At 42.3% G+C, this 27056-nt stretch overlaps 1 protein-coding gene across 1 annotated transcript in view; it reads right to left on the bottom strand.

The window, feature by feature from the left end:
* plxnb1b (plexin b1b) overlaps positions 1 to 22422 on the bottom strand; it is a 98044-nt gene extending 75622 nt beyond the window's left edge. Inside the window, exons 1-2 of the mRNA XM_084542676.1 lie at positions 21916 to 22422; positions 604 to 674 (exon numbers count right to left, since the gene is read on the bottom strand). The gene's annotated coding sequence lies outside the window, so the exon portion shown is untranslated. The remainder of the gene's footprint in view (positions 1 to 603; positions 675 to 21915) is intronic.
* Positions 22423 to 27056: the final 4634 nt, after the last annotated feature.

Genomic DNA, 27056 nt, shown 5'->3' with positions numbered 1-27056 from the left:
CTCCAATTTCACAATGTAATCAAAACAGTGGGCTTTGTGGGAGCGCCCAGAGGATAGCAGCCTGGCAGAGTAGTGGGACAGGGAGGGAGGAAGGACTTGGGCAGGGATGAGAATCAAAGAAGGAGGGATCAGGCGTTAGTTTATGTAACCAAGGTCAGCTGAAGGAAAAACCACAATAATCCTTGGTGGAGGCAAAAACAGTAGGAGCACAAGGGAGGAGGACTGACCGAGTGAAGGGAAATATGAAAACAAACAGATAAAAGTCCAGAGCGGAGGTTTCCGTTTGCGTGGCATGGGCTTCTGGTTTGGTGTGGGGAGGAGTAATTGGGAGCAGCCCGCCGACACTTTAAATAGCTGCTGAGTGTGGTGGGATGCGGTCTGGAGGGGGGGAAGTGGACTTGACACCGCAGAGGGAAGAAACTCAATTCCCATGAGCCATTGTGTAATTCAGATGAATTGAAGGAAATAATTGAAACGGTTTGAGTGGTGGCTCTCTTGACACATCTGGTTGCTTTGGTGTACAACAGGCAAAAATAGCATCTTTAAAATAAGAATAAAACTTAGTCGGGCGTAGCATTTGTTTGATAAGTCAGAGTGTCCTACCTGTGGAAGCTCAGTGTGCTTTTCCTGCCATTTTCAATCTTTCCATGGCTCCCATGAGATTTAATCCAGACCTGGAGAAAGACAAGCAGTTAGAAAACCCAAAGAGCACTTCACAGCTTTCTCAGTGACATAAAGTATAACCCAAACAATCTTTGAGGGGCCATAATGTGGAAACAGACGATGACAGCAGCACCCAGGGACTGAGCTTTCCCACTGCTGAGTCTGAGCTTACTGCCAAAGGGGCTCAGGCTATTCGCAATTTGTGCCGTTCTTAATTATGCCGTTACGCAGGTGAGTGTTTGTATGGAAACCATTGTTCAGAGCAACAAGAGACTTTGCGAACACAGTGAGGCAAGTGTAGCCTCAAAGGTCATGTTTTAGAATGAGACGAGTGGCAGCGACAAGGAAAAAAGCCTCGTACAATATGAAAAAATCAAATATATAATGAGAAAGTATATATACACCGATCAGGCATAACATTATGACCACCGTCCTGATATTGTGTAGGTCTCCCTTGTGCTCCGAAAACAGTCGAGACTCATCAGAGAATGGACATGGGCCTTCTGAGGGTGTCCTGTGGCCTTTGAGGGGAGGGTCCTCTGTGGATCATCCCACAGATACTTGATCAGTTTGGGATCTAGTGAATATGGGCGCCAGGTCAACACTTTGTGCTGTTCTTCATGTTTTCTTTAGTTGTTTCTAAAGCGTTTTTGTGTGTGTGTCTGTGTCAGGCTGCATCCTGCTGGGGATGGCTGCTGCCATCAAGGAGTGTCATTGCTATGGGGTTGGGGTGCCTGGTCTGGTCTAGGTGGGTGCTACATGTCTAAGTAACATCCACATGAATGAATGCCAGGTCCAAAAGTTTCCCAGCAGAACGCTGAATTGTCACGAGATGGCCAATGTTATTTACTTCTCCTGTCAGTGGTCGTAATCTTGTGGCTGATCTGTGTAAGTATATAAATTGGACAGTCAAAGTCTCACACATTTAAACCTGAGCTATTTTTTTCTATCCACTGTCAAGGTCGTAAAAAAGCTGATCCGCCCTCCTTCCAGCTGATCCAGCTGCTGCTGCATTCGTTCGCTGGACGGGATTTGTTGGGTCTTGTTTCGTGGCTACCGCCCTCGCCCTCGTATATATTGTTTCAATTTAATTTTGACCCAGGCTGTGAGGACAAAGCTCGGCTCTGAACTGTGAGGAGACAACGATGGACACAACCGATGCAACGAGAAGAAGAAGAACTGAGGTATTCGCTCTAATGATTGTTCTCCAGATGTTCTCCTATTCAAGGATCAGAGCTTGACCTGTAACTTATTGTGGTTCATCAGGTTGAGCAAACAGTCTGCAGATGGTTGTCAGACAACCAGGGAAAACTTCAGTCTGAGGACATTCACAGATAAACACTGCTATCAAGAACTATAGCATGTTAAGTTGTGTCCTTCAGGTCATTACTTCTTTTGACAAAAGGCCAAATGAAGACGATGATGACGATATGAGAACATCTGCATAGAGTAGAACTTACTAAATGGATGGCTTGAATCCAGGTGCATTTAAACTTTAACGGCAGCTTGGTGGCAATCTTTATGGCAACACTGCCTGTTTATTTACCCTTGCCAAAATCAGTCAGGGTCTGTTCAGACCTTGCATTAAGATCAGATCTGGGCTATCTGATTACAAGGTACCAGCTTTAGGTACGTGTCTTCAGACCTGGCATTAACATGTGTCTCCAGATCAGATCTCAGTTTCTCTGTATGTAAATAAACCCTGACATCATCTGGGGAGCAGTAATATTTTAACAGGTGATGTCTCTAATGGATCTCTACCGCTGCTTCAGAACCGAGAACAGCTCTGTTTTATATGTGTTCACACGTTAAGTTATTATTTATTGATCTCCACCCTGACGTTAGGGCCTGTTCAGACCTGGCATTAAGATCAGATCTGGGCTATCCGATTACAAAGTACCAGTTTTAGGTACGTGTCTTCAGACCTGGCATTAACATGCATCTCCAGAGCTGATCTCTGAACAGGCCCTCTGTCACTAGCCAAAGAAATGTGGACAAACAAACTCCACAGGGAGGGACATCACACCCAGCAGTCCCCTTAAATATATCCACTGCTACAAATACACAGTGACCACTTACCGGTCGGTACAAGTCACCATTGACTTGGCCATGTGGTGAACTTTGGCAAACACAGTAGAACCATAATGTTCTCTTTCTCTACCGGCTGCTTAATTTTTGCTGTTCACTGGAGCCGGAGCAAGTCCAAAAACAGCCAAACACATCAAAAAGACCAGCTCTTCACAGGAGGAAATGACCCAACGTCACAAACGCCAGCAGCCCCACCATTCCTGAGGTTGTTAAGCTGTCGGTCTTAAAACTACCGTTGACAGTGTGCCTTTGGCCACGGCTGCTCTATAATTAAATGCCAGAAATTTTTAGCTTTTTTCCTCTCTCTGTTCTCTGGAAAAAAATAAATATATATATAGCATCTAAATACAACACTTGCCCTGCCCTCTCTCTCTCTCTCTCTAGCTCACTGGTACTGAGCTGATGCCAGGCCGCTGCATTCCCCAAATCACATCTGGTTATTTCACCTTGCAATGGACAAAGGTGATACAAAAAAAGAAGAAAAAGAAACGAGACATGTTGTCAAACTGAAACTGAAAGTGTGGTTGAATTAGTCAGAGCCAGAGGTAATGTGTCACTGTTTCCAAAGAGCAGAGATATTACTAGGAAGTTCTCTGAAGCAGTTTAAGCACTGGAATAAATCATTTAACTTTGTAGTGAATAAATGACTTTTCTCTCTAACCCTTAATAAATGAGATAAGAGGATCAACACTCTGGTGACAGTTTGGTCAGTAGCTCTAATTGTGTTCTCACACTGAACATGACAGCACGAGGTCTCTACAATAAATTCATTCATTTGCCACCGTGTTTTCTAATACCATGCAAGAGAAAGGATAAAACTCATCATCGTAATCTGACAATAACACATGGCATCTGTGTCAACTCCCTCTACTCGTATTAGCCACGACTGATTTTTCACACAAGGGTGATCAGCTGTGCCTCATCGGACGACTTTACTGACCCATGATTTTAAAACTCTCAGTCATTTCAATCGGTGTCTGAGAAAACTTTCAGTTTTGATTCAGCTGCAAAATGGATGATACAAGACAGCATGACTTTGTGCTTACACAGATCAGCCACAACATTAAGACCACTGACAGAAGAAGTGAATAACATTGAAGCGTCTAGTGACAATTCAGTGTTCTGCTGGGAAACTTCTGGACCTGGCATTCATTGGTGTGGATGTTACTTAGACATGTAGCACCCACCTAGACCAGATCAGGCACCCCCACCCCATAGCAATGACACCCCCATCCCCAGCAGGATGCAGCTTGACACAGACACACACACAAAAACACTTTAGGAACAACTAAAAAAAAAAACATGAAGAACAGCACAAGGTGTTGACCTGGCCTCCGAATTCACTAGATCCCAAACTGATCAAGTATCTGTGGGATGATCCACAGATGCCCCTCCTATCAAGGCCCCCCCACTAACAACATCCTGTTGCCAGACACCACAGGACACCCTCAGAAGGCCCATGTCCATTCTCTGATGATCACCACAAGGGAGACCTTCACAATATTATGACAGCAGTCATAATGTTATGCCTGATCGGTGTACATTTTAGGCATACGTAGGAGTGATGCTCCTCTGGTCTGCTTCTACTTTGCGTCATGGTTTCCCCGTCTTATCAGGGTCAGTACTGTGGTGTATCCCTGTCACACAACTACAGAACTGGAACAAAGTCAAAGACTAAAACTGTGCTATGAGCTAATCTGATTTAAATGCGTCAGGAAGCGGAGTCACGTGGTCGTGTGGCCTCCAGCTACCGGCAATCAATTTTCCGTTGATGTCTAGCTTAAATCAACAAGAGCCACTGAACAAATGCACCTGCAGCATGACGAGCTGTGTTGAAGCAATATCTTTGGAAATGTCACGCAAAGCAGAGCCAGGATCAAGTGCAAGCACGTTATCTTACTTTCAAATTATGCTTGATAATTAATTGCATATGCAACTGCAGCAAGAGGAGCCAAGGAGCAATGATACTTCCACCGCCACTGCACCAAACCCATGAAGCAGTGGTTTATCACAGGCCACAAAATCAGCCCCAGGACAAACCATTATGACTCCTGCTATATAAAACAGTGAAGGAACTGACACTGTACACTGTTCCTGTTGTGTAAATCAATGGACAGGCCCATCTTAGTCCGTCTGATTTTAAAAAAAGAACACAGAGCTGACACTTAACTCCTCAAAGTCCATAATCAGTACTTCATGCCCCTCTCGTTCATGACCCATTAACAGTATAAGCACTCTTGTGTTGTGTTTACTGACCTTTATGTAGCCTGTGATTACACAAAACAGACATCTGCAAATTTGAAGCTTTTTGAAATGTTGCAGAAAAGAAAATGTGATTTAGACACATTGTTAAGCTGCTTCCCAGCCGCCGTAAAACCTCAATGAAAAAGAAAAGCAATGGAAAAGGCGGAAGAGCTGCTATACAAGGTACTCAACCCATTTATCCACAACAATTTACAATAATGTCTTTTCTAATTCCTCAAAATGTATTTCAGCCCCTGGAAAGATTATGGTCCACTCTCTCGGAGCTTTGCTCATTTCTTAAGATCCCATACCTGTAATCTGCTTCCTGATGAAACATAATCCACTTAGGGGTTGCTTGCTTCATGCTAATGCTGCTCATGTTGCATAGTCTGTGCAGCTCTGAGTCAAGTAAAGCAACTCAATGAAACAGACTTGAAGGATTTCACAGAGAGACTTGAAAATCAAAGCAACAAACAAATCTGCCACTGAGTACCATGCGTGCAATCACACTGTAACGTTAATGAGTCAGAGATCCAAATGAGGTCACTGCCTCATTGCCTCCTACTATGCAGGGCATTGGGTCATGGGGTCGTTAAAGCAATCAGTTTTATTCTATGATCAATACGCAGCACAGTGAACACATGTAATCGTGCCCGGGAGGGGAGGCATCAGTATGTCCTCAGTGTGACGTGGTTAGAGAATTGGAGTGAACACAACAGTTTGAAGGTTCAGAGTCTTTCAACATCTGGAGGTTGGTATGACTGCATATCTGATTAGCTATGTTACTATTACCGGGCTAATAATGACATGCTATGGAAGCAAGTGACCAAACTAGACATTAGGGGCCTGTTCAGACCATGAAGATCAGATGTGGGCTATCTGATCTCAAGTGACCAGCTTCAGGTACGTGTGTTCAGACCTGGCATCTCTGTATGTAAATAAACCCCGACATCATCTGGAATATTTTAACAGCTGATGTCTCTAACGGATCTCTACTGCTGCTCTAGAACAGAGAACAGCTCTGTTTTACGTGTGGATCATGACTTTGGCTTCACAAGTTAAGGTATTATTTACTGATCTCCACCCTGACGTTAGTTAGACCTGCACAGAACTCAGATTATAACTGCACAGTGGTGCGGTTGTTAGCACTGATGCTTCACTGCTAGAAGGTTCTGGGTTTGAAACCATCAGCCAACTGGGGCCTTTCTGTGTGGAGTGTTCTCCCAGAGTCTGCGTGGGTTCTCTCCGGGTACTCCGGCTTCAAAAGGCTCTCATTACTAATGGACAGGCATCACTCATGGTGCTTTTTTCCTTTTCATGTGATCATTTATAATAGCGGTCGTATGTTTTTTTCTGAATGAATGACTCAGGAGCATTCCCTGTTGAATATAGGAAGTCTCTAATGTGACTCAGGACACATTGTGTTCACACTACAAAAGGAATGAGGACACATGTGACCCAGACCACCTCCAAATGTGGTCAGAGATCAGATCTCTCAAATGCGTCCTGGGGATGTTCACATCTGTCTTTTACATGATCTGATCGCCCAGATTGGATCTTAATTCGAGGTCTGGAGTCTCTCGCAGATATTCGTAATAAAACCCCTACTCCTCGCCGGTCATTCAGAACTGAAAATCACCTAAATGAACCTGGAGAACCTTCATTGCCATTTAGAAGCTGCACACAAGTTACACAACACCATGATGCTAATTAATAATTAATTAAAAGAGTAAACAACACATTTCCGGATTGCAGGCAGCGGGCCACCCAGCCCTTGAGGCATTAAAGCAACCCTAAACTCCAGCACCACGCTTCACAGCTGGTTCAAGGTTCTCCTCTGAAACGTGGCTATTATTACTGTGACCAAACAACTATATGAGTTAATTTGAGCATAATTAACCAGTGTTTGCTTGTCTGGATGAGTTAACAGTCTCCAGATGATGTATTTTAAAATGACCTGCATATGTTCACATCCACGCACACGTGCACCAGTCTCCGGGACTTACTAACGTATGAATCCAACTGCTGAGAGGATACTGGATAAAACCAGCCTGGGAAAATTGGAGCACGGCGCCAGGAAATTGCAGCAAAGCCAATCACATAAGATTCATAAGATTAAATTAACAGAAGCACGGCGGACTGTAGAAATTGTGAATGAAAGCATGTTATTCTAACCACCGTTTTTACATTTGTGCAGTCGAATCCATTGCAACGCTTTGATTTATACGCCAGTTCTGTGCAAAAATCATCATTTCAACCACATACAGCAGGTGCAGTACGTAGTGAGATGAGAGGACGTTCCTCCTGGAGCATGGAGCTACATGAAGACACAAGTACAACGCAAGAGACTGAGCGTAAAGTGCACGTATGCAAGCTTATGCAGATGATACAAAACGGTGCAGACAGTCCTTTTATCCGACAATGCACTTACAAAAATACATTGCAGAGTCTTATTAATCCTTCATATGTATATAATGTATATTTACTTCTGTCTCTATTTCTTGTACATTTTTGCTTGATTTTTTCTTTTTACTTGTGATCCCCAAGAGTGATTTTTATGTGCAGCTAAGCTACTGCGATGACCGGACATGCAACGCTCTTCATCTGTTTTCAAAATACTTGTGAAATGACTACAAATGTCAACCAGTTAAGTGCCGTTGGGAGCTAAAAAACACAGACACACACCACCACCTTCAGAGTGCTCCATAACTCCAGAAACAGAGGCCTGGTTCATTTGCAGCCAGATTAAAGCAACTGAAGTGGAGCGGGTGGAAAAGATTATTCCTCGTAAGCAAAAGGAAAAAAAAAAAAAAAAAGAGAGCCTTAAGCTGTTCATTAATAACACATAGGGAGTGTTATTTATCAAAGCCGACTCAAAGCTCGCTGCCATGCACTCACACATAAGTCTGTTGTAAGTGAAGCTACTACTCTACACTAGTCCAGCACGTTCTAGGTGCAGACATGTGCCACATACACCGTCCTCTGAACTGTGAATTTGTCGCCCAGTGTGGTTCTGGGATTACAGCACGCTTTAAAACGAGGAGCACAACCAAAATTTTCAGATCAGCTTAAGGAATGTCTAAATCAAAGCCTCGTTAATCCAACCCGGCGAGGGCTACAGTGCAGCCTGTGTACTGTAGCCCTCGCCGGGCCTGGGCTCAGCTTACCAGCTAGCGGGAGAGGTTGCCAGGAAACACTGCGGGCTCACAGGGGCGTTCACTTTCACACACAAACACACAGATCCAGTCACATATTCATGCAGTCGTTTCAACGGGAGTCATGGAACCTCTGGGCTGAAAAAAAAATAAAAAAAGAGCTCTGTTGTTGAAGGAGTATAGCCCCGTGACCTCTAACCCCGGTGGGAGTGCAAACCAACAGGAAGTGTCATTGTAGGAATGACACATGATAGGCAGGTTGTAAAAATACTCTGCTGGGGCAACATGTCTACTGTCTCTACATGACACGTAACGGAATAATAACATAAGGGCACCAGCAGTCTTTGTAACCATAGAATATAATAGAACAGCAACAATAACAAAGAAAATGAATTTGAACTGTATAAATGAAACACTGGTTACAGGTTGTTGAGCATGTACATTACACCTCGTGGCCACCTGGATTTAACTAATCAAATAGGTAGGAGCCTCCTGTTGGATAATTACTGCATGGGTGATTATCTTTCAGCTGGCAACAAGTTATTTAACCCCAACTGATGCAATGAGTAGCTTCTCATTTCTTAAACAACCATGTCTAAAGACACATCCTGTGGTCATGGAGAAGATGTGAGAAGGGTCAAATCATTGGCATGCATCAAGCAGAGAAAACATCTAAGGGGATTGAAGAAACTACTAAAACTGGGTTAAGAACTGTCCAATGTATTAATAAAAACTGGAAAGATAGTGGAGAACCATCGTCTTCCAGGAAGAAATGTGGTGATCAGCAATCACTTAAACTTAAACAACAGTAGAACTCAGGGCTTTGTTTTAGAACTATGTAATTAAAGCTCTAAACTCATGTTGTATTGGGAGAATAAATAAATTAAAGAAAATTAAAATGGATTTTTGTAGGAATAATATCAGTTCATGTGTCAAAATCATTTTTATTATTATATACACGTATATATTTTTGTCAGTGCATTGCTACTTGCTGCATTTCTTCCTTTAATGCCAATATACACTGATCCACTCAATAGCTTTTGTGTAACTTTAATGATTTAATTCCTATTAGAGGATTTTTCTACTTATAATGAAGATTTGTGGGCTGGAATAAAGACATTTGGTGTGAAAATCTAAATCTAGGCAAAAATATATGTCCATAAATAAATCTACTTCACTTACACACACATATATATATAGTATTTATATATCTATATATTAATTTCTGCTGCTTTGACTGATGTTTTACTGTCGAGTTGTTGTTTAGTGTTTTTTTTAATATATACTGTGTTCCCTTACCTGCACCTTATACTATTTTATATCCTGTTTTATCTCATAGTGTTTTCATACTGCGTCTTCCTTTGCTCTTACACAAAACCACATGGGAGATGGCTTTAAACTCTCGTCGTACCGCGTGCAAGGACAATAAAAGCATTCTGATTCAGATTCAGAACATGCCCTAACCCTAACCCTTTGTATGCAAATAAACACTTGCATGATTTGGGGCGCAGTAGAGTATCACGTAGATGACATTCAATTTCAAGCGCACTTATAAGTTCATTTACTGCTGCACTGTTTGCACCTGTGAAATAAAAAAATAAATAATCTCTTAATAAAAGCCAAATATAGACACCAGTCACTATCCAACATGGCTACTTTGCATATATCAACATGAACACACATCAGGTTAATATCAGGTCTGAACGGGGGCCTAGACTTCCCAGGAACACCGTTCTGTACTTGTAGAGTCCATAAGCAGCCGGCCAAGGTCCTGAACTTTTAAGACCCCTGTCAAACATTCGTCTTTAGCCTTCCATAGCAACCCTCCCTTTTCCCAGGACAGAGCGTCCCTCCCCCCGGGGTGTTTAAGGGGGTTGCGGGGGATTTAGGGGGAGCACTCTTGAGAAAAAGGGTGTTTCTAGGGAAACTGAGTGCTCACTGTTCTCCAGCAGCTTTCATGGTTGCCACTTGGCAACAGTTGACTGTCGGCATTTCAGAATGCTGTTTTTCACGGTTGTCCGTGTGCTAGAAAAGCCACACACTCGCGATACTGAGGAAAAAAAGAGAAAAAAAAAAACCTCTTCTAGTGTCACCACAGCAGATGCTTCTTGTATTGTTGCCTCGGGAGTCAAAAGCCAAAGCCTGACGTCATGTAGATGATATTCGATTTCAAGCGCGCGACCAAGTCCATTCATTTCAAGTCATAATCCACGATGAATAGCCACCTGTCTGACTGCAGACATGTAATGCAAAGAGTAATCCAGCAAAGGCAAAAGAGATTTCACACTCTTCACATTTCTAAATTCGAAATGTTCCCACAACGCTTCATTGACTCTTAAGGTGAATTCACACATTTTATTTTTAAAGGCGTTATATTGATACTGAAGCCTTGATGCACAAGGTTATCTTCCAGATGGTGGACCCCTCCCCCCTCCCCCCCTTCAGCCACACCCACTCACCTGTCCGTCCTCTGAGGGGACACACGAAGGCATCTGCAGTCAATACCAGCTGTTTTCCTACTGACAGGGGAATGAAGGAGACACTCTCACATCCTCATGCTCGCCCCCCCTCGCACCCCTCTTCTTAAAAGTATGCCTCCACCTCTCTATCCCCCACTTTTTCTTCACAATACCCCTTGTCTGGTTGGCTGGTCTTTTCAGCCTCGACTTTAACAAAGGAAACAAAAGTGACAGGGCCACTTTCCCCTTTCCACCCCCTGAGCTGAGATGAAGGGGGGTACAAGACCTGTGGACCACCCCCTTCAAAGCTGCAAAGACCGAGCACGGCAGATGTTATCTGCAAGAGAAATGTATAAACTAACATCTGCACACATGAACACTGCAAACAGCAGCCAAGCATTTACCGGCAACTCTGTGGCGCATGCACAGGAACGTGCAGGTGGAGGAAGATGAGAAAATAAAAAAGCAAGTTTCTTTTGCCCACTACTAAATTATTGGATTAGCATTTACTGTCCCGCCCAAAGTGAATGCAAAATGTCTGATTTAATGCATGTGTTTCTTTTCTTCTACAGCTGGGAGAACTAGCACAAGTTTGACACCACGGGACTCGTGTTGTTTTTCTGAGGTGAGGTCAGCTTGACATTTTCCAGTGTGGTGCTGTTCCATGTTGTCAAACTGTCTTTTTTTTTTCACAACTTTTTCCACAAGATTATAACAACACGGAACATAACATGCAACCGCGACTGATGCACTAAAGGCCCAGTTAAAGTACAGCTGGACGCAGACGGCGTAGACTACACTGGTGCGAACCATTCATAGTTGTGCGCTCGTCAGTCTGGCTCGCTCTGTAAAAGCTCCACCCAAACACTAGTCGGCGCATTTTTTTTTTTGCCAGTCAGGTTAATTTTTGTTTCTACTTCCTGCTTCACTTTCAACAATGGCGACCGAAACTTTCACCAAAGACGAGTCCTACAAATGTTTGTATCTCCAGACCTCCTCATTTAGCCTTTCCTCGAAGTGTGCCACCTTGATCCATGAAAATTGCAGAGATGGCAAAGCAGACCTAAATACTAAAGAGGAAACACGCTACGACCAAGCGGACCAATCACAGCTCTTGCGGTCTGCGTCACCGTTACATTTCTGGCGAGGTGCACGTCAGGCTACGGCGTCAGGGCCGTGGAGGTATAAATCGCGTATTAGTCAGACATCTCATGTATCTCTTGAACTTCCCGTATTGTGGTTGGAGGACCAGGTTCATACACTACTCCATCTCATCAGGCCTTGATCACTGTGATCCACTAAAACGGCAAAATGTTTCTATTCACCAAGTTAACAGCTTTCAATTGGGCATTGAACCTACATCATCTTGATTATGTCCGCAGAACCCTAACCCTAACAGGAGAATGAAAATCTGAAAAGAAGTGACTGCCAAGTTTCTTTTATTTTTTTAGTGTCTACAGTGTGTTCCGTCTTGGCTCAAATGTGAAAATCGTATTAAACATTAACCAGACCCACACGGCGGAAGAAAATGATAACAAACCTCCAACCTTGTGTTTGCATGTATCTGGATTTATCATAAGGTTCCTCAGGGTCAGACTTCAAGGTAACAAGGAGTGAATAGCAGAGGAAGATGAGCATGTTTGTGTGTGTGTGTGTTCAGTGTTCAGGTAGATGGTCTCGTCTTCTGCAGCGACAAAGCCCTTCTCACCCATGTCACCCTATCTCAGCCTACCGGGCCTTTTCACCGAGGGCTTTCTACAAACGGGCGCTTCAGCTCTCCGCAGAACGGCGGTAAATGATATGTGAGAATAGGTATGAATAGAATACAGGCCCGAGGGAACACAGGGAAAATGGGAGCAGCAGAAAGTGTCGAGTGTTGAGTGAGGACCAATGGATTTAAAGAAAAGGAAGGAAAGCTGCTGCTGTTTTTTAGTTTTAGTTACGTCAACCTTGTTCTAACTAATTACAGATCAGTATGGCAAATTGTTCAAAACACAAATATGCCAAAAAGCCTGAAGGGCACAAATGTGTTCATTCTGAGACTGTGCTGCAAATAAACTGGGATGTCCCGATTGCTATCATGAGATCAGTCTTGTGGGATCAGACTGAACATGTAGAAAAGCCCCAACTTTGGCTTTTTTTTTCTTTTTTTTTTTTTTTTTTACAGCTGTTGTAAACCAAAAACCAAACCTGGAGAACGTGCCTGAACACGTCTGCTGGATGTGGGGCAGTCACTTTACTGAACTCTGAAGACATTTCCGCTGGGTGGTTTAATAATGCTGCTCTAAGCACAACTGGGATTTAGCATTTGTTGTGACAGTATGAAAGATCAAGTTAAGCCACAGAACACAGAGCTATTTGTAAGGATATTACAAGTTCGTTGACTCGGTGTTTTTGTTTTGTGACGGGAGCTGGTATACCTTCAGGGTTAGTTCATGTGCACAGGAATAGCTTAGAGAAGGTATTTTTTTTCTTAATGCATTGTTAAGATATTTAACTGTAAAGTACTTTATAAATCAACAGGGGAAGACGTTTAGCTTCTTTAACAGCATCATAGCTGCTGGATTCATCCAAAGCAGGTCCAGGACTGGACTGCATTACAGTTTTAAAAATGTAACTCACTATTTTGACAAATTTTTTTACTGCTAGTTGATATTTTAAGCATTTTGTTGGATAATTTTTATATTAGGGAGTTTGCATGTTCTCCCTGTGTCTGCGTGGGTTCTCTCCAGGTTCTCCAGCTTCCTCCCACCGTCCAAAGACATGCTGGTTAGGTTCATTGGTGATTCTAAATTGGCCGTAGGTGTGCGTGTGGCTGTGAATGGTTGTCTGTCTCTCTATGTTAGCCCTGCGATAGACTGGCGACCTGTCCAGGGTGTACCCCGCCTCTCGTCTGATGACAGCTGGGATAGGCTCCAGCAGACCCCCGCGAGCCTTAACAGGAATAAGCGGGTACAGAAGATGAATGAATGAATGAATTTTTATATTAGAAACATTTACACTCCAACTCTGGAACACTTGATCTTTCAGTGCTAATGTAATAACCAAGTTTCAGCCAATTTCACGCCATAAAATGATCTACACTTCCTAATTATTCATCTTCTTCTGTAACTGCTTGTCCTGTGAAGGGTCTTGGTGAAAAATTAATGCAACACTGGATGGAAATAAATCTTGTGACATTGCAGAAGCTTATGCAAACGATGCCACAGAGAATGCATGCTGTAATCAAAGCTAATGACGGTCCAACGGGGGCTGGAGCATATCCCGAGAGGCGGGGTACACCCTGGACAGGTCTCCAGTCTATCACAGGGCTAACACAGAGAGACAGACAACCATTCACACTCACACCTACGGCCAATTTAGAATCACCAATGAACCTAATGAGCATGTCTTTGGACGGTGAGAGGAAGCTGGAGTACCTGGAGAGAACCTGGAACCTTCTTGGTAACCACCACGCCACTGACATGTAGTTGAGAGGAGCAGAAACATAACCATGGATAGTAAATTTGAATAAAACACAGAGTTTGTTTATCCTGTGCGAATGCGGCACATGAAACACAGATGTAGAGGGGTAATTTATAAATCATATGACGTCCTCAGGTAAAACTAATCCCGTGCGAATAGGAAATCTAATTTTTACTTTACAAATTACGGCCGATTCGCACGGGATTAAGATCACAGGCGACCTCCGCAGTTATCACAAATCACCAGAGGTCGAACTAGTCCCGTGCAAATAGGGCTTATGGTATATGACACCGACATCGCGGTACAAGTGTTTTAGACGAGTTTTGTAGTTCTCCGTCGGTTCAGTTCAAGCTCAGGAGGGAGACTGAGCTTGGGTAAACACCACATTACGTGCCCTCCTGCCTCAGACCTTACACAAACACACAAGCTTCATTCATTCATGAGAGAACAATTGCGACACACACACACCCACCACGCACAATAACACACACACACACACAGCATATCCTGATGAGTTAATAATTCACACTCTTATAGAGCACTTCACTCGCTGCTTCAAAGCGGTTTCAACACTCAAATCTATTTTACATTCCTCAGCACAGCATGTATCTGGGTCTCCATTTACATATCTGAATAATGAAAAGGCTACCCTGTCTAATTAAATCTTCAGAGACTCCCGAGGAGCGTTATCACTGTTCTTGTTATCAAAGAAAATCCTCAACCTCCCCCCCACCACCCCCCAAAAAAAGAAAAAGATCAAGCCCTTGCAGATTCAGATAATGGGCACGGGAAGAGCTTTATCCTGTCCAGCTTGAGGCTCTCGGCGTCGATGTCTACAGTAAGCAATATGCAAAGAGATCTGCCCGAATCCAAATGTTGCCCCGGTAGTTAGTAACTGGAGAGGACGAGCAGTCAAATCTGAGCTTCCAGTCACAACAACACCCGCCCAGTGGAAAGAAAAAGCTACGGAACTATTAGATGTTCATGGTGCAGTGACTTTAGGGGACTTCGTTAATTAACTAACATGGATTCCCCTTAGTGATGCATTCAAATAAGTTCCCCTACTACTTTCTTTTATCTGTGCTGGAGCACTTAGCTGCACCGTCCTCAGATGAGGCTATATTTAATGTCTGCTATCTTGAGGTGTCCTACAGCATGGTGGCATCTAGCGGGAGGGGCGTACCGTATCAGATTACGGGCCGGTCTTTTATCCCTCCACTCAGGGTTTGCACCACCAGCATATTGTTCCTAATCTCGGTGCATCTGTTGGCTCACAAAGTCCCACTAAACAGCTAGACCACTCTGATAAGGTTATTGACTTAATGCTCAGTGACATAATTAAATTGAGTATTTAATCTGGCCATCCCCAACCCCTGCTGGGCGAGTGGAGTGGTCATACCCCAAGCCTCGGCTGCCATTCCAAAATACCTTGTACTTTGATTCCATTTAGAATGAGCGCCCTCCAAATGGTGGGAATACTGTCCGTGTGGATATCCTTCCAGCTAACATAAACATCTCCATAGACATACGCCAATCAGCCACAACATTAAAACCATCTTGTAACAATTCAGCGTTCTGCATGGAGATTTTTGGACCTGGCATTCATTGGTGTGGATGTTACTTAGACATGTAGCACCCACCTAGACCAGACCAGACACCCCCACCCCATAGCAATGACACTCCTTGATGGCAGCAGCCATCCCCAGCAGGATGCAGCCTGACACAGACACACACACAAAAACACTTTAGGAACAACTAAAAAAAACATGAAGAACAGAACAAGGTGTTGACCTGGCCTCCAAATTCACTAGATCCCAAACTGATCAAGTATCTGTGAGATGATCCACAGAGGCCCCTCCCCTCAAAGACCCCCCCACTAACAATATTCTGTAGCCAGACACCACAGGACACCCTCAGAAGGCCCATGTTCATTCTCTGATGAGTCACAACTGTTTTGGAGGCACAGGGGAGACCTACACAATATTAGGAAGGTGGTCATAATGTTATGCCTGATCGGTGCATGCAGAAAACTGTAGGTTGCAGCCTTTTCGGGGGCGGAAATGCATCTTGCAGACCTGTGCAAGCAAACTTCCTGTTGGGATGGGTAGCAGGGTCAAAATGGAAAGAGTTAGAGAAGCAGATGGAGGCTAGTTTGCTAAAGTGGAAGAATAATATAGTTAAACGCCAATCCATTCATGCACAGAAGGAACACACACACAGGTAAACGTCTCCGGGTGGTACCCATGCACATTTCACTTCCATGTGGAGCCACAGCAATGCGTCATTATCCATAACACTAATTATGTAATTATGTGTTTACGATCTTCTTCGGCTACAGGGAACACTGAAATTGAAAGAAAAAAAGCCCAAAACCCGCTCATTGAAAATCTTTGAACAGAGATTCACACTGTAAAAATGAAACAGACCACCACAGCAGCACAAACAACTCTTGGCAGTTGCACGCTGCCTTTTACAGACAGGTTATACGGGGCCTTTCCGACAGCAGTCAGCACAGTCCGACAATCACACACAATTCAATATTAGGCCGATTAATGACAGAATAAAGTGGATCCAACAGTGTAGAAACCGACAGAGACAGAGTGAGCGGGGCAAAGAGGGCCTGAGTGAATCAATATGCTGCATGCAGCTCTACCATGAATACAATCGTAGCCATTTTAAATAGAGAAAAAAGAAAAAGAAAATCAATCAGTATGTGGCAATTAATGTTGAAACTGTGGTGGCCACATACAAATAAGTTAATGTATTGGTAAAAACTGGTCAATGGACCTGTTCAGATCTGGGCTACCCGATCGAAAGTGACCAGCTTTAGGTACGTGTGTTCAGACCTGGCATTAACATGGGTCTCCAGATCCGATCTCAGTCTCTCTGTATGTAAATAAACTAAAGGAATAAGGACACATGTGACCCAGACCACCTCCGAATGTGGTCAGAGATCAGATCTCTCAGACGTGATCTCAGTACATCCTGGGGGGGTGTTCACACCTACGTGATCTGATCTTAATGCAACGTCTGAACAGGCCCTCGAGCGCCACGTTCCAACATCCACAATCACTTGAAGTCATGACTGAGCTGCTGTGCAGAGGTCAGACAGCAGCATGAACTCTTTTTACATTCTTTCCAGCGAGACCTCAAGGAGAAACCATCTGATCGAGAGCGTTCACTTATCCTCATCTTTCAACGCACGTACGCCCCTCCTCCTCCTCTAGGGCAGATAATTCTCTCTTCCTGTCATCTGCGGTGTGAACTCTAGTCTGAGGTTGAAAAGCATATCATTCAAACTAATTCTTTCCAAGCCGACTGGCATACATGGCGTGCGACTTGGCATCTCTCAGGGCCTGTGTGCAACGTTCGCCGATATTTATCTAGCGTCATAACCGTCCAGTAGCAGTTTATCAAACCCCTCCGTCCGTCCTTGACTTCTCCCCACCTGTTCATTACTGGAACGGCAGCATAAACGTCACAGCAAATGCTAAGCAAGACGGATCACGGGAGTGTTCCCTTACCCCACCAGACAATGTTTGCGCTCACTTTAGGTGAGGACACCAGTTGACCACAGTTTTGCATTAAGAACATTTGTTTTGTTGGAAGCTTCCGTACTGATGAAAAGGTTTTGACGCCACAAGCTCCCGGCCTTCTCCACCAGCTGCCAGACGCAAAACAAAAGCCATTGACACCCATCCCCCCCAACCTCTCCCTTCACCTTTTGACCTTTGGCACCTTGACTGTGACAGAATTTGTGAAGTGAATCTCGTTTATAGGAGAGACACTTAACAAGCTCTGTAGAACTCCCGGGTGTTAAATGGTGACATCTGTGTAAAAGTTAACTGCTAATCATGACTTAAATTAACTAGATTTTTCATTTAACAAAATAATTAGTAACAAAACAACTACGGGCTATTGATTAAATGCAATATTTAGACTGTTTGATTATTACAGACTTTGTAGAAACTAGGGATGTCCCGACCCGATAGCGATCTTTTAATATTTAGTATCGACCGATCTGATCTTAAATAAACAAAATGTCCACTCCTGGAGATACATGAAGCCTTTGTTTTATCTTCACATGTATTAAATCCAAAAAATAGGTCTGTCAAAGCTCAAACCTTGGCTCAGGAAGCTCCAACAGAGAAATGTTCTCGAAATGTTCTGGTCAACCAACGCCCTAACCAAAAAGGCATATCTTCTTTTAAAGTTGTGTTCAGCCTTTGCCTGAGTGGATCCAAGTTAATAGACTTTAATGATGATCCCCTACTACCACCTCATCAAACATTCACATTGCTTAATTTCCATTTAACTGCGGTCCCGACTGTCTTCGTCTTCCAGAGTAAAATACTTCCGCACGTCAGCGATTTTAGTTCTTCTTTTTAGATTTTCAGCCAACCACCAGTAAAACAGAAGAAGAAGACGAAGACGTTTTGACGCTACGGGGTCATGGATTTGGTTTATGGCAGACCTGAAAATAAATAACTACAAAAGATCTGATCCGATCGTTTCAAAAATGCCTTGACCGGCATCAACACCGATCGAGACGTCCCAAGTAGAAACACAACGCTATATTGCGAGCTACGTGTAAACAGCTGACTGTCACTACGTGTTTTATCAAAGAGCTTAGCAATGACTGCTATCATTTATCACAAACAGTTATTTTGGGATGGAGGGAGTAATGGAAGAAGGAGGAGCATCCACAGTGAGCTGTTAGATGAAGAGCTACAACTCCTTCAACCAACTCCTCAGCATGGCTAACCATCTCCTTTCACTGTGTCCTGATGTTCACAGACTCTAAAATCAGATCACAGTTGCTCACAGGATGATTATTATTAATATCATTCCCCTTGTTCTGTGAGCTGTTCGCCGTTACCACCAGAAATAAAAAAAAATTAAATTTCCAATTTAAGAAATTCCTCTTATACAAGACGTCTGTTTATTTAATACTGAGGCAATAATGAGGCAGCTTTTTAAGTTATTCCCAATAAATGTACTTAATGCATTAATGTATTATTTCAGTGATAAAATACATTTGAAGAAAATGATCAAGTGTCCCAGATTTTTTTATTCACATGATAATTTTCTTTTATTAAGGACGTGTTTGTCTTTTTTCTGCACTATTTCTAAACTGAAACGAAAAACAAACACAAACAGTCGTCTTCATTGATCTGTCACACCATTTTTTTCCCCATCTCAGCTCACTGCAGGTCAAGCCCCGAAAGGTCAAATGTGCACGACATAATGACGGCATTTATACACAGGGCCAGGGGTCATTTTACAAGTCCAGACAGCTCCGGGTGCTGGTGTCTGACTTTATCCAGGTACGAGTGAAACAACGGGCCAGCTTCTTGTTCTACAAAGTGAACAGTAATTCACTTCATTCGCAGTGAAAACATGCCCTCCACTTAAGTCTAGGGGACCCCTCTTAAACATTCTCTCGCGTCTCGATCTGACAAGAACCACAACTTAAACCTGAGGGAGCAATGGAAAGCATTGTTTGTGTGTACTTGTCACAAGTGACCGATTATCAGTAGCTGTAGTCTATAGTTATATTAGAACTAGGGGTGATTTGATTTGGGTCCTACACAGAAATTAAGTTTGTTAGTCTGGTATAAAAAAAATAATAATTTGATCATATTTGAAAAAGGGCAAGACATCGATGGTTTCCACCCCCAAAAGCTATTCCAAAGCAAAATGCACCACCCAGAATATTAGATCAATGTTCTGTTTAGTACTTTAATCACCCAGATTGCTCACAGTTGAGTTGCCTACCATGAAAAGCAATGCAGAAATATAGAAATAGAATAAGGAGGGAAACCATACAGCAGCCAACCACTACTATGTAGTCCAACGACAGGTAGATAGTGAGCTTCTCTACTCTTTAAAAGGCAGCAAAATCAGTGCACAGTGCATTCATGCATGTATGCACGCTGTCTTGGGAAGATTAGATGGACTTTGGTTTTGTTTCACCCACCCAACACCGTTTTAACCCAATGCAACTCAAAAAAATAATAATGCAAAACTGAACACGAAAACTGAAACGAAAAAGAAAACCTTAAAATGAGTTTCCATTTAAAAGTGCAAGCAATCATGGGAGTGTGCAAGAGAGCCAACAGGCGCAATGGCCGGCCACATGGTGCTACTGGATGTATGAAATAAATGAGCTTTCATCCCCATCACTGTCATCATCATCATCATCATTATCATCATCATCATCATCTCCGTGGATATTCCATCTCATTTCCTGGCTTAAACTAAGCCACCCATTCTGCTATGAGGCAATATAAGAGCAGATGTCCACGGTTTAAAGTACACACTACGCTGAAGAGTGGAGCCCATCACCAACGGGACGCAAAACCACAGAGAGGTCACGCACTCCTGCGTACAGTCAGCCTCTAAGTTGGGCTGTCAATGAAATATTAAACCGTGTTAACGCACCAACACACAGACGGGGGCCCTGACCTTAGACCTCCAAGAGCATCTTCATTAGCCACAGTACGGCCTCTCCAAGTAATCGCTGATTTAAATCATATGGAGGCGGCATAATTGCATCGGGGAAAATTGTTAGTAACGATCTCGCTCGGGTGGCAACACACTGCACGACTCATTTGAACTTACTCCACATGTTTAAAAAGTCATTATTAAGGCCGGAAACTGGGGTTGTGTTGTATTCGGCCCACACGTGACACGGAAATAAGAAGAGACTGTGCCTGAAAAGTCAATATGTGATCTAGATAAAATGTTACTCGCACATTCCTCCTTCACTCACATTGTAAATACAGCGATTAAATCTGAATAAATCCTGAATCTGTTCTGGTGCACGGGGAGATAAAGTGCTGCTATGCAAATAACCTGTATTTATACTGGATGACAGTTTGCACAACAGTCATATTTATATTGTTATTCATACCTATATTTAGATTTTTACTGTTGCAGAACTGTAAACTAAATCTCACTGCACAACCTGTGTCCTGCAATGACAATAAAGGATGTTCTATTCAATTCTACTCCTTCCCCCCCCCGGCTAAACGGGCACACTCAGTGGAAGAGATGACCCGGGGCAGCTTCCTGGAAAGCTCTGCCTGTAAGTGGGGCAGCACTAACAAACTAGAACTTCACACACACATGTCACTGTTGGACGTAGAGTTGCATCACCTCACACGGAAAGCCTGACAGAAAATACAAGTGAATTTTTACGTATGGTTAGAACTGGAGGACCAGAACAGGATGAGTTAACTCGGGCGACCACTCACCATGTCACAGCTTTTCCATCCATATTATTGCACCTTCTCATTTATCCTTGCTATGTTTACAGTGTGTATTTACTGTTTCTACTTCTTTTAGATGTGTACATGTGCAAATCTTGCACATTTTTTGCTTATACTATTGTATTTTATTTATTTCATTGTTGTTTTACTTTTATTTATTATATTTGAACTATTTTACACTTAATTTTCTTTTTATTTGTGGTTTTCAAGAATTTTTCCTTTCTTTTTTTATGTGCAATTTCCCTCGTGGATCAACAAAGTCTATCTAAGAAGAGTTCCAGACCAGTTACCAGTCAGTCGGACATTAACCTGCGGCTCACTGCTGAATCATTTCTAACAAATAAAGCACAAGCCTGGATTAGATCAAAGTTTAAAAAAAGAACCAATTAAATAAACGTTTATGGTAAACCAGTAAACGTTACCACCGTGCGCACGGAGCAGAAGCTGGGACAGCCTGCCGCACGGTTTGATGTTTAACTGAGACGAACTAAAAGAGTGGGTTCAGTCGAGCAGAGGCGGGCTACGCAGACCTCGCCGCTGCTCACCATGCACCGTGCACAAACTCACTCAGGACGCCGTCCACTCCTCCGGGCAGCAAACTTTCAGTAGCTCCCTTCAGCGGTTTCCCATTCGCCTGCAGCCGGTGCTGGTTTGTGCAGACAATTCAGCCGGAGAGATTCTGACCTTATTCCTCCCTCGAGGTTACGAGGACATAGATTCCAGAGCCGTCCAGTCCCGACTTCCACATTTTTCCCCCACAGGTATCAAACTTTCGCTGGTTTACGCACGTATCCACTCGGTTTTTAAAAATAAAAATAAAAATGAAGATTAAAAAAAAAACGGGGTCGTTAGTCCGTAAAGTAAAAAGTTTTTTTCTTTTCTTTCCTCTGCTGGATTTCACTCGGCCGGTTTCTGGCCCCGCATGTAAACCGGTGTGTGGCGTTGTGAAGAGTTTGGTGCTGCGCTCAGGGACCAGCAGCTCTCCACAGGCGTAAAGAGGGGTTTGGCAAAGGGATCGTGCTAGCTTCAAGTACACGCCGTAATTTCTACAACCAAGCTGGGTGGCTATCTGCTACATTCATGCCATATGTGTATATATATATACCAAACTAAACACGCTTTACTTACGCATATATTTAGAGCTATACCCATTCGTTGGCTTTATGTTTGTGTCCGCTAGTCCAAATCATGCAGGCCTCAATATCTGTAGTGTAAAAAAGCGTGTGCGCACAATAAGAACCGTATTTTTTCCCTGTACCTGAACGCATCATTGGCTGTTCAATGAATGACTGGTGCATGATGATGCATGACAGACCCCTGCTGGTCAGCTGAGAGCACGCATCCCTCAAACTTGGACACTTCACAGACTCGGTGATTTAATAAACCTCCAGTTTTCTCCTCCAAGAAGAGTCTGGGTGCAGTAACATCTATCTATCTATCTATCAAATTAAAACCATCAGTCGTCAGTAGGACGATCACACACAACATCTCATAGACTGGGACTTGCACTGAGCTGCACTTTATTTACATCTCTTCTTCTTTTTAAGGATGTTTTGTATTTTTCACGAGTGTTTTATTTAAATGTTGTGTTATTTATATGTGTGCCTCTTAAGCTGGGAGTCTCTGCAAAATTTCCTGATGTTCTCATAATAATAATGCCCACAATTTAAGATTTAGAATAATTTCAAGGTCCAGACCTATGGTGGCACCAAAACAATCACTGTGGAGCTGTAACTTTAGGCTTTGATAGCAATTGTTTTTAGATTCTTCAAAAAAATGAAACTAATCATTACTCGCAGCTCTGCACAGAGTTAGACTTAGACTTTATTCATCCACAAAGGAAATTGCTTCTTCACAGTAGCTCTGTTGCACATAAAAAAACACTGTTGAGAACCGCAAGGAAAAAGCGAGATAAAATACGCTTAAAATAAACAAAATAAAATAACATTTAAATAAATTAAAATAAAATAAAACTAAAATAAGATTAAAATAAGTAATAAAATAAAATAAGATTAAAATAAATAAAAATAAAATAAGATTTGAATAAATAAAAAATAAAATAAAAATGAAATAAGATTAAAATAAATAATAAATAAAATAAGATTGAAATAAATAAAATAAAAGTAGATTAAAATAAAATGAAAAAATAAAAATAAAAATGAAAAAATAAAAAAAAATAATCATCCAACTCCACCAGTAAACTGAGGTTTACACATGTACAGTATCATATTCCATAAGAAATGTCCGCAGGCACATTTGAAGTTTTTTACTTAATTTTTAAATTTTGCAGTCTGTGTGTCCTGAGAGAAAAATAAAATAAAATAAAAAAATAACAACCTTGTAATGAATAACAGAGCAAAAGAATATGAAGTTTTTATTGTTATTGTCTGGTTAGCATCTCTCTGGTTCAGAAGCATTAAAAATAAAAGCTCACGTTAATGTAGTTAGTAGAGTGGTGGATGAAAGTGACACTGATGTAGAACAGTAAACTGGTGTGGCAAAACAGTAATGTAAAATCAATCAGAATGAGAAAGAATAAAGCAAATTTGTGTACAGGGTGCAGGTGGGAGTACACTTCCTGTAGACAACGCAGAAATTAACTAACTGAGCAGAGTGGAGATCATTCAGAGCATGACACTTTTTCAATGTTGAGGGTGCCCCTGAGGAATTCTAAGGGGACCCCCCCAACCACCACCCGCACCCCCCTACCACCCTACCCCACTACCCCCTGGTCTGTGTAGCAGTTTGTGTGTATGTTTCCGAGCACAATCCTGTATTCATAGCAGGGTGACAGAGAAGTGAGTTGGAAAAAGTGGAAAAAGCAGAGTGTGAATGAGCGTGCCTGTCTGTCAGGGGAAACACGCTGCATTCACTTCACTGTGAGAAACACTGAGCCATTCATCCCACAACTCTCACACACACATAAACACACACATATATACACACACACACTGCTGTCGGGCTGCTCTGGGAACCAACTTGTCTTTAGAGAGAGAGAGGAGAGGAGCTGGGTGGGCCGGCTACGAGGGGGGATGGAGTGTTGGGAGACCGGCTGGTAGGCACTGGGTGGATGGGGGAGGTGAGTGGGACAGAGGGCACTCTTGCCTCTGTTTGTATGTTCATTATCATATAACTGAAAACAACGACAGACTCTCCACTGCCTCAGTACACAGCTAATAGAAACAAGTCAGGACATGCAGCAGTTGTAGGTAAAAGACCTGCAAAACAAATAATGCATTTGGACCATAACGACGCAACTATGAGGTTTTGAATATGTGCAAATTTCCAAGTTAGAGAAATAAAAGTAAGGATAAGTGATAAGGTTTGACTGGGAACATTATACCTATCATAAATCAGACTAATCTGGGTCTGAGTCAGTTATGTTTTCACTGTGACATGCTTTTATGAAGCCATAGTTGATAGTTAACAGTGTTTTCTTTTTGCAATATTGCATATCCACATGAATTCATAGAAAACTGCATATTATATGGCAATAATATGGATGTAGGAGGACTGACATTAGAAGGTGAGTTGTTGTACAGGTGGATTGAGTTTGTTATGGATGACATCCTGTAGCGTTCACTGTGGAAGTGGATCTGGATCAGTCTGTTGGAGAATGAGCTCTGCTGTCCCTCTATTGTCTGGTGTATGGGTGTGAAGGATTGTCATTGATGGAGAGCAGTCCAGTCCAGTGTCCTCCTGTCCCTCACTGAGACAAACATCTCTATCTCACTGCCCATAACGTGTCCAGAACTTATTGGATATCCTTTTTGCTGGTGCTGCTCCACCCAACAAACCACAGCAAAGTACAGGGTGCTTGCAACAACAGACTGGTAGAACATCTTCACCAACTTACTGCATACATTAAAAGACCTGAGCTTCCTCAGGAAGTAGAGTCTACTCAGGCCCTTCTTGTCCACAGCATCACTGTTGTTCCTCCAGTCCGGTCTGCTGTTCATGTGGACTCCCAGGTACTTACAGTGGTCCACTACTTCCACCTCCAGGCCCTGGGTGGTGATGGGCTCCGCTGGTGTCTTCTTCCTCCTGAAGTCAATGACCAGCTCCTTGGTCTTGGGACCACTCCAAAAAGTCTCCGATCATAGTCCTATCTTCCACCTCCTGTCCATCTAAATAACATGCAGTATTGCAAATTATATGCAATATTGCAAAAATAAAACACTATAAACTATTAATTTCTGAACTATGGCTTTCATAAAAGCATGTGACAGTGAAAACATAACTGAATCAGACCTAGATTAGTCTGATTTATGATAGTTATAACGTTCCCAATCAACCCATCATAAGCTGTTGAGAAAACACCAGTCACAGTCTATGCAAACAACAAGTGATAATATTAGTTGAATTCTATAGGCTTCAAAATAAGATCTTTCATCTGATGTCAGTCCGACTCTATATGTGTCAGCATTTTGTCTCAAAGTCCATCAGCAAACCACAGAGATGGCTGAGGGGAGGAGGGGAATAACATAAGAGCACAAAAACCTAATAGAATCCACTGGTCCAATCAATTTAATCCAAACAAAAACAGAAGCCAAAAGTCAAACACCATAGACTAAAGAAATAAAATACACATGACTCATGAGTTCTTCTGGATGACTGGAGTAAACTGAGCTCAGCGACTGCAGCAGCAGATGATGCTCACTGCCCAGGACAAGCAAGCATCATCTGCTGCTGCATGGAAACACACAAAATATTTAAAATCTGCTTTTTTTTCTTTGTTTATTTGTTGGCAGTGTGTCTCTAGAGACGAAGATGTATTTTGGGTAAACCCTCTTTTTTTTGTGCTGCTCAAGATTTAATAGTGCCTCCAGGTGGCTGTTTGTAAAACTGAAATCTGAACCATAAATTCTAAATACTTTTTCCTCTCTACAGATCTGCAAAGTCTCTCCTTTGTTTGTTTGTGTCTGCGTTAAATCAGCTGTTGTAGCACTCCTTAATCTATTTATCACTGAAGACAGTTCTTTTATTTCTGAATGAATACATTTGGTCCCTGTCAGACACCTCCCTGTGACACTAGGACGCATTTCTGATGTGTTGTCCTGGCCCCACGGCCGGGACGGGACAGGTCTGCTCACCTGTTCCTGGAGTCCAAACTAAACCCCAACAAGCTGCATTCAGATATTCTGCACAACATTTCTGGAGCAAACTCCAAGAACATTTGAGATCTGCTCAAACCTCAGTGTCCCTTAAGTTGGGCTTAAGACTTTTTGTTTTGTTTTAAAATTTGTGATTTATGTGTTAAATTAGCTTTTTGGTACAAAAATAAATTCCTCTAAAGAAACAACTGGACTGTGGTTGCTCTGCTACTATATGTTATTTTTATACAGCATTATATATTTAATATCTTATATATGTTACAACTCCATATCTTGTATATCTCACTATATACTGTACATAATATCTATATATCTATATCACCACATATCTTCATATTATTGCATTATATATGTGTATATATTATAGTACATTGTATATTCTATATGTATAGTTTGTATATTGCTTTTATATATACTTTTATATATTTTAAATGTACTTTGTATATTGTTTATATACACTTCTATATTGTATATATACTTTTTGTACATTGTACCTCACTTCTATTTTATTTTTGACCATTTTGCTGACTGTAATTAATCCTGTCTCTGTGTAATGATGCTACTGGATACTAATAGATAATAAATAAAGTACTA

This window comes from Chelon labrosus (assembly GCF_963514085.1).
Source record: "Chelon labrosus genome assembly, chromosome: 4".
Lineage (NCBI taxonomy): Eukaryota > Metazoa > Chordata > Actinopteri > Mugiliformes > Mugilidae > Chelon > Chelon labrosus.
This window is presented reverse-complemented; position numbering and strand designations above follow the sequence as displayed.